The sequence below is a fragment of the Pelodiscus sinensis genome, chromosome 4, assembly GCF_052426305.1.
Source record: "Pelodiscus sinensis isolate ZL-2025 chromosome 4, ASM5242630v1, whole genome shotgun sequence".
NCBI lineage: Eukaryota > Metazoa > Chordata > Testudines > Trionychidae > Pelodiscus > Pelodiscus sinensis.
The window spans coordinates 107,434,103-107,443,002 of record NC_143055.1 but is presented as its reverse complement, the minus strand read 5'-3'; the positions used below and the strand labels follow the sequence as shown (position 1 = coordinate 107,443,002).

Here is an 8,900-nt window from a genome sequence, read left to right as displayed (position 1 = left end):
ATGTCTACATCAATGAAAAATGCAGTGAACTATGAATAAGTCTCCCAGTGCATGCCATGCCACTGTTCGGCATAATGGCTTTTGGGATATTTTGGAAGTTCTTTCTCCAGGGATTTCTGGGAGCTACAGGTCAAGAACCCAACAGGCCACTTTCTACATTCCATAACACTTGACACATTCCCTAATTTTAGCCCCGTTATTTCAAATGCCCACCGTCCTGCACACCAGTTTTCAGTTCCTGACATCACTTTGACAGAAGCATAGACCCTTCAGAGCTCAGCTCAATTTTCATGTGCATTGCTGTTACAGGACACACTAGTCTCTGCTACAATAGAGATGGTGAGGAGACCAATGAAGAGATTTTTGAGCTCAATAATTGGGTGCTGATGGACATGCTGATAGCATTCACAGATTAACTCCACATGGTGAAGTTCCACTTCGGTCCAAAGAAATTAGCCTTGATTGCAATGAAGGTTTGGGATAACAATCAGCGGGTTCTGAACTTTCAGATAAGAAAGCTCATATTCCTTGAGTTGTATGCTGAGCTCACCCCAGCACGTGGACATCAGAATGAAATCTGAATTGATAGTAGAGAAGCAAGTGCTGATCATGCTCTGGAAAACTGCAAGATTGGATCGGTACCCATCAGCAGGCAATCATTTTGGAGATGGAAAATGCACAGTGGAAGTCATTGTGACTAATGTGTGCACAACCATGAAACACCTCGGCTGTGTCTAGACTGCATCCCTTTTCCGTAAAAGGGATGCAAATTAGACACATCGCAATTGCAAATGAAGTGGGGATTTAAATCCCCCCCGCTTCATTTCCATAAAAATGGCTGACGCTTTTTTCCGGCTCGGAGCTTTGCCGGAAAAAAGCGCCAGTCTAGACGTGGATCTTTCGGAAAATAAAGCCTTTTCCGAAAGATCCCTTATTCCTTATTTTAAGAGGAATAAAGCCTTTTCCGAAAGATCTCTTATTCCTTATTTTAAGAGGAATAAGGGATCTCTTGGAAAAGGCTTTATTTTCCAAAAGATCTGTGTCTAGACTGGCGCTTTTTTCCGGCAAAGCTCCGAGCCGGAAAAAAGCGGCAGCCATTTTTATGCAAATGAAGTGGGGGGGATTTAAATCCCCGCTTCATTTGCAATTGCGATGTGTCTAATTTGCATCCCTTTTACGGAAAAGGGATGCAGTCTACACACAGCCCTCCTATTACACAGGCCTGTGATGCTCAGAAACAGGTAGAAATTAGTGGATGGATTTTCAGCAACAGGGTTCCTAAGCTGTAGAGGGGCGATAGGCAGCACACATCTCTCTCTCAGCACCAGCCCACCTTTGTATTGAGTATGTCACCAGAAAGGAAAACTCTTCAATGGGAAAGGTTCAGCTACCAGCAGAGAGGATGTAGAATGAATGCAGAGACACCAACCTTGCTCTGAAACTTCTAGGAATGTTTATGGAAAAAATAGGAAGGAATTAGGCAGGTTCTTTGGACCTCTCTTTCCCTCCTTTGGCACCCTCATGGAAGGTGGGTCTCTCCCCCCCCACACACACACACTTCACCCCCACAGAAATTGGGGCATCTCCTCCAATCCCATTCCCTCACTGTATAAAGTCAAGAGGAGGGCTATTGCAACTGTGATCCTCCAATCCCAAACAAGGAGAAAGGGAGAATCAATCGTAGGAAAGTTGCCTTCTCACGGAACTCCTTTGACTCTTATTTACCTTGGCCATTCTCAGGCTTGAACTTCCTTCCCAAGATTCTCCCTCCTCTGCCACCAGCACCTCATCCTGCCGCTCCACCTTCTCCTCCTCCTTGGTCTGCACAGTGAGTGCCTGATAGGAGGCAAGCCACAGCCTTTGTCACTTGGCACTGTATTCACTGCCCAAGCCACAGGCTGTGCACTGCACTCTAACCACCCCATGTGGACCCTGCTGGCATGCTAGAACACTTTTACATAGTCCAAGAGGGTCTACATGGGGCAATTACACCACAATATGCAGCCTGTGACTTGACTGGTGAATACAGCAGTGCCGCAACATATTCAACATCACCGCAGCTTGCCTCTTATCAGACCCTCATTGCGCAGTCTGTGCATGGACCACAAAAGAGGAAGAATAGAATGTCCCTTACTACTTGTTGTGTTGGTGACCTGTTTGCTTGTGAGTGACACACACACTATATATGTGTGAATTTGCAAAATTAGATTTCAGCCTGAATTAGTAATTTCATAATTACATATAAAAATTGAGAGGATTATGGAAGAGTAGGAGAGTTGGCATCTCTGAGACTGCTGAACTTGCTTTGGGGAGGTTGAAGGAACACTGGTGCAGTTTACTCAGTAGATTGGCTCTCAGTAAAAAAAACACCCCAGCTGCATGATGTGTAAGTCATACTATCTGTGAGGCAACAAGGAAAAACCTGTCCCCAGGGTGGAGAAGCATGGCTGACTGGCTCTTTGCCGAATGTGAACAACCAGACATCAGAACTATTCTGAGAGCTAACAATGGAGCCGTTCACACATCTCTCTCTCTCACACTCATACAAAAATCAACAACTTGACCCAGGTTATGTCATTGATAGCGCCATGCATTTAATAATAGCAAAAATGATATTCAGCATTGCTTCAGTTCTAATTTTTGCCACGCAGTCCCTGAAGAACTCTGGTCCATGTTCAGAAGGATGGGTGGATGAAACAAAGTGGATTTTAGAAGCTCTTGGATTCTAGGGTCCAAAGAAAATGGAGTGGGACCAAAGATTAGGCCCTAAGGCTGTAAATACACTCACAGTTAAAAAAAACTATGGACTCTATGAACATATGTCTGTAACCATCTTTTTGACAAATAAATTATCATCAGATCGGCTTACATTTCAAACCACACAATAAATGGTTTCTTTCTGCTTCCTACATTATCTTCACCATGCATCAATTACAATTCTTGCTAAAGCTAAGCACCCAGGTCCTATTAAATCCCCATATGGTTTGAGAGTCTAGCTCTGTAGGGGTTCTCTGGAAACACCATCCTCTGTAATCAGAACATGTAGGCTAGTGCAGAAGGCAGAATAGAATTATTGTCTACTTTCCCTCCCAACACAGAACATCTTTGGTCTAAGTCACTTAAACATTATGAATAGAACTGCAATTTGGACTCTGAAGTATTTTCGGTCTTTCTTTCTAGAGTTTTTGATTACAGTTTCATCATGACCATGTTCTTTAGATGAAATTCCCCTGTATTGTTTGTTGACTCTTTCACCACAATGCTGCCTTTAAACTACTACTAGGGTTGGATTGATAGTTCCAAACACACTCCTGCCCTCCCCTTTCCTCTGTAATTTGGAGTGCCTCAATACTATGGTTTGCATGCACACACAGCAATTGTTAACACATATGGAGCAGTAAGACATCTAACTGCCTGATTTGAACAAGCAACCCAAAGTTTTGAAGGCACCAAACTACTACTAAGATCAGGATTAGACAAAAAATTGCTGCATTCTGTAATTATATTGTGTCTCAGATTTGCCCACTATCATCTTTTCTATCTTGGTTTCCCACTCTGTGTCCCAGCCATGGTCTACACTTATTTCAAAATTGCGCGGCGCCTCCACACTACCAAGCCCAATATTTAAAAACAACGAGCTAGTTATTTCTAAATAGCAGCTCCGGCTTTCCATGAGGAATAACGCTTATTTCAAACTATTTATTTTGAAATAGTGGGTGGGTGGATGCTCAGCTGCTGCTATTTCAAAATACTTGGCCTCTCATAGCTGCACAGTGGATACTTTGGCCACACCTGACATCTCCACTGCTCCCCTTCTCCTGCGGGAAAAAGGCTTGTGGCACATGCAGACCTCTGCTTGCCCAGTTCCGCACTGCATCATCACAGGAGCCATGGCTCCCTCTAGGCTCCCCCCTCCCGCCAGTACTCCCACAACACACACAGCTGCCCCTGGCTAGGGAAGTAGAAGAGCACCAGCATGGCTGATCTCTGCAACAGAAGGCACAACACTGAGGTCTACAGTTGGATGACCACCAGCCTGGCCAAGAAGGGATTCATATGAAAATTAAAAGGCTCAGGCGGGCCTACAATAAGGCCAGGCAGGAAGGACGCTCTGGGGTGGCACCGCACATGTGCTGCTACTCTGAATTTGATGCCATCCTGGGAAGGGACCAGTCACTTTCCTCACCATCATCATCGAATCCAGTCAGGACACACTCGGTGTCAGCCTCCACAAGGGAGGGATTGTGGTGGAGGAGGAAGAGGACCAGGAACTGCTCCTGAGCCTGGAGCCAGTCGCCTCATCCTATGATGTCTTGCAGGCATTGGACGAAACCAGGGAAGGCCCTTCAGGTGAGTTCCATAATTTTCCCTATACACACGTGGGGCAGATGGTGGGCTGCAAGGGGCTGGGTGCTCCTCGCTCAGCCTACTAGGCCTGGGGATCGTGCAAGAGCCTGTGCTCATGGGGTGACCCAGTGTGTGTGGGACACAGAAGGAGGCCAAGCCACCCCATCTCCCGCTTCTGCCTGCAGGCTCCTGGCCTGGCCGGCACCTTTCCTTGCCTGCTTGTCCCCAGGACATGGAGTTAGCCAGCAGCTCCATCAAAAAGTACCTCTGCCTTTTTATATAGTCTGAGGCATGTTGGTTGAGGTCCACGATGAGGATATTAGTGCCGTCTATGCCCCCCCCCTCAGTTGGTGAAGCCCAGGATGGCAAAGTCATCAACACTGTTGTTGATGTTGCCCAGAGTGATGACCTTCTGCATCAGGATGTTGTTGATGGCCATGGCTACCTGCGGGATCACGGCCCCCAACTTTGGATTTCTGCATGTGGAACTGGTTCCTGATGAAGCAGTAACAGTCTGGCATTTCAAGCTTCCACAAGGTGATGTGCTTCTACAGGGGGATGGTGGGTCGCTGTCACTTGAGAGCAGGAGTGAGTAACTCACAGAGCTCCAGGAAAGCGGCTTCCACATGAGGAAGTTCTGGAGCCATGGCTGGCCATCCCACTGCTGCAGGACGATGCGGCCCCACCAGTCAGAATTAGTCTCCCTCTGCCAAAGCAGCATTCAACCGTGTCCAGTGGATTTAGGGTCATTTCAGCAGCAGAAGTGCCAGGACCTGTGTAAAGGGGTCCTCTGTTTGGGGCTGTTCATCATCCTGCTGGTGCAGTATGTGGGCAGTGTGGACAAACTGCGCCATGAGGTGCAACACGAGGCCTATGAGCATGGCACTGCTTTGCAGCAGCTCCAGTTCATGATGTGAGTACTGTGGCATGCGCAAGGGCAACCAGAGTACAGTGTCAATTTGGTGTCCTCGATGGGGTAGGCAGCGTAGGAGTGGCATGTGAAAAGCAGCCGTAGAGTAGAGACTCTCAAAGAGCATGTCTCAGCTTGCCTGACCAAGCAGCCACAGGAAGTGTCTGCCTTCCCGGTGCCCTCCCCAGAGTACTTCCGGGGGCTTTACGTGTGAGGCAGACTCCAATCAGTGCGGACACACTATTTCGATGCTGCCTTATAGTATTAATGTGCTATTTCAATTCTGTTATTTTGGGAGTTATTATTTTGATTTTACTTTTTTTGAAATTATTTCCTAGTGTAGACATGCCCCTACAAAGATGACAGTACAATTCAAATTATGCTGCTGACTGGCTACTTTCTAAAACTCTTATTTGTGGTTCTCCAAAAAGATGCATTATTTCATACATTTCAATTTTTTAGACAGAAAGCCATGAAAGTATAAATGAAGATGACACAACAGTGAATTTTATACATTATCATAAAACTGCTTTATACTATCTTTGCAGACGATTGCTAGGACCCTTATTTTAGCAATTACTTTGCTTAAAATGCATAGAACTAAGCCAAAAGAAACAGAATACAATGCAAGTGGAACACTTGAAGGTTCAATATGCTAGCTGAACAGCTTTCTGATAATGAAAATAGGTATGTGGGATCCACATTAAGTAACATTTAAAATTAAGATGGAAAAAAGTATCTGGGTGTGTACAAGAATGCACAGATTCAGAACATTTCTACTATCAAACACTGCATTATGTTGATAGGTTATTGTGCAAGTCTATCTCTCTAGAATATTTATAAAGAACTGTTACATGAAGAAGCCAACTTTTTTTTGTTAAGTCTCTTGTTCTATAGGCACTTGAAAAACATCAGGGAAGGGTGAATTTCCCCTAGTTCATTAGAAGGTTAAGAAGGCAGACACAAACAAAAAGACAGAAAAGAAAAGAATGATTCTCAGAGCAACAGAAGCTCTCAAATATATTATAGAGCAGTTACCGGATAGCCATTTTGCCCTGGTTGACCCTGGTTGAATGAAGTGAAATGGGTATGACACACATTAAAAGCATATTCATGACATGTGACATTAACAACATGTACAACATGCTAATGGAAAAAATTAAATGTGTATAGCTATTGATCTTTTTTACATTTGATTATATTTACAGATGAACAAATATGGCACTGAAATATACAGTGAAACAATGGGGTTTTTTTTGTTTTTTTTTGGCAAGAAACGTTATTCAAGATAAAGCATAGTCAACATTAAAAATAACTGACAAAAGGGTCATCTGTTGCCTTTGATCCTTGATGGAACTCTTGCTTTAGGAGTTATACACATAGATTGAGGGGCAGCACATGGCAGAAAGAGACTAAGATACATGTAAGGTGTGCTACCAATAGTATGCCAGTGTCACGGAAGAAATCATAGAAAACTCTATTGGGTTATAAAAACCACTGGACTTTGACTGTAATCCTGACACACTGGTTATAGATGGAAATGTCAGCTAAAATTTCAGTGGTTACCTTTGAAGTTGTTATCACCACCTGCAGTTACTACGTGATGGTACCTAAGGTCCCATATTTATTAATTATTCTAAATATAGAGAACTACTGTGGAATCCCAGGTGATAATGACAGTATAGTTTTTAAGGGTTATCACTACATACACAGGCTCAAACTTAGAGTAAAACATTGTCAGAAGTGATTTAGACACTTGGGAGCCCAAGTCCACTGACTCCCAATGAGACAGACTTTTAAACCATTTCTGAATAATGGATTTCGGTGCTTTTGAAAATTCCATCCTTCAGATAAATAAGTCTCATTGAAAGTCACTCCTAAGTATCCAAGCCACTTTCAAAACAAAAGCGTAGGCTCCTAAATCACTAAGATGATTTTGAAAACTTTACTCATAGCCCTTGGAGCTAATTCTGAGTTATGGTAATAATGTATGGTTTTACATTAAACAAACAAACAAAAAATGGAACTGTGCTAATTCATTAGGGAGATTTCACTATCTGTTTTGCTAAAGTCTCTTGCTGTAGGAAAATCATTTATATCCTGATTAATGCTTGATCTTTGCATGTTCTGAGAAGAAACTGCAAAAAATATTTAGAAAAATCAACTTAAAAAGCAATAGTGTGCATTAAGCCTACTCCTTCTTTGATAACTTTTCAGATGAATTTATGTATGTAAGCCACTGAGCACTGACAATTTAGAAGTTAAAATGTTTCCTGTAACATTACTACTTGGTAGTTACAGTTAACCCTAAAATGACTGTGTCAAGATGACAGAAATTCAGAATATTAATTAATTGTTTTAAAATACACATGTAACTCAGTTGATAAGATAATTGGGTCATGAAAGTAAGACTGAGGAAAAACCAAGGAAAGAAAAGAACAAGTCTACTAAAATCACTTTACAGAAGACAATAGTCCCATGGTTGCATTGTTATCCACGGATGGTATAGTATGACAACATATATGGATACATTTTTAGATACATATTTTAAATACTATATATAGAAAGAGATATGCGAGTTAAGTCTGCAAAGGTGTGAACAAGAAAAAATTGAATTATCTTGTCAGAAATAAAGTTATGGCTAGTTTACTATCCTTGCTAAAGATGAGTGTTATTATTTAATATTTGTATTACAATAGCATCTAGTGGCTGCAGTCTGGATAAGGGTTCATGTAGATATTGAAAAGACAGCTCCTTTCTCAACGAGCTTATTTTATCAGAGTAAGTTACTACTCACTGCCAGTAAACGTGGCTGAATTGGTACCTATATTTATCTGGTACTTCAACAGATTAACATTTAAATACCAGACTGAATAGACATTAATAACTAGTAAACAAAACGGACATACATACTTACATGCTATTATGATCCAAAAATGCTATCTGTAGGGCCGAGGTAAGGTTTAACCATTTCAAAGATTTGTTTAAAAATATGTTTCCAAACAAACTCCAGCGAAATCAGTAAAAGTTTACACTGTCCTAACAATAACTTTACATTTCCTTTGGATCAAATACAAGCCATTCACCGTGACAATTATTTAACATGGTCTTAACCCCTTTCTGCCTGATCTTGTTTAACTTGGGAGACCAAACAATGTATCAACTGTACTTACAGGAGGTCCTGTGGGGGGAAAAAAAGAGAAAAAAAAAGAGTATATAAGTTTATGAAGTTAGTAAGAAAGTCATATGCAAGAAACCAAAAATGAGACCACATGATTATAAATTAGCATAATCAACATACTGTTTAGATTTTGTTTTTTAATAATATTTTTCTTCACTGGTTCTTTGAGGCTGATAGTGATGCCAAAGACTTGAATACATGCAGTTTCTTTGCTGAATAATAAAATATTCTTCACCCATTCCCAAGCAATTTCATGTTAATTATTCTTCATCTATTTTCATGCAGTCTCATGGCAGGCCAAAAAATATTAACCATGAAATACAATTTGTTTTCTCAGACATCACATGTGCATTTATTTTATATCCACCAGTTTTAATTAGCCATGCAACTGGGAATTAAATTACATCTTGTCTGCAGAATTACACAATATATTTTACCCTTGGCATTTAACCTTGGCATTGA

General features: G+C 41.8%; 1 long non-coding RNA gene across 1 annotated transcript in view; it reads right to left on the bottom strand.

Moving 5' to 3' along the window:
- Positions 1 to 2,023: 2,023 nt before the first annotated feature.
- LOC142829562 (uncharacterized) overlaps positions 2,024 to 8,900 on the bottom strand; it is a 233,233-nt gene continuing 226,356 nt past the window's right edge. Inside the window, exon 4 of the long non-coding RNA XR_012904070.2 lies at positions 2,024 to 8,438. This is a non-coding gene — a long non-coding RNA (uncharacterized LOC142829562). The remainder of the gene's footprint in view (positions 8,439 to 8,900) is intronic.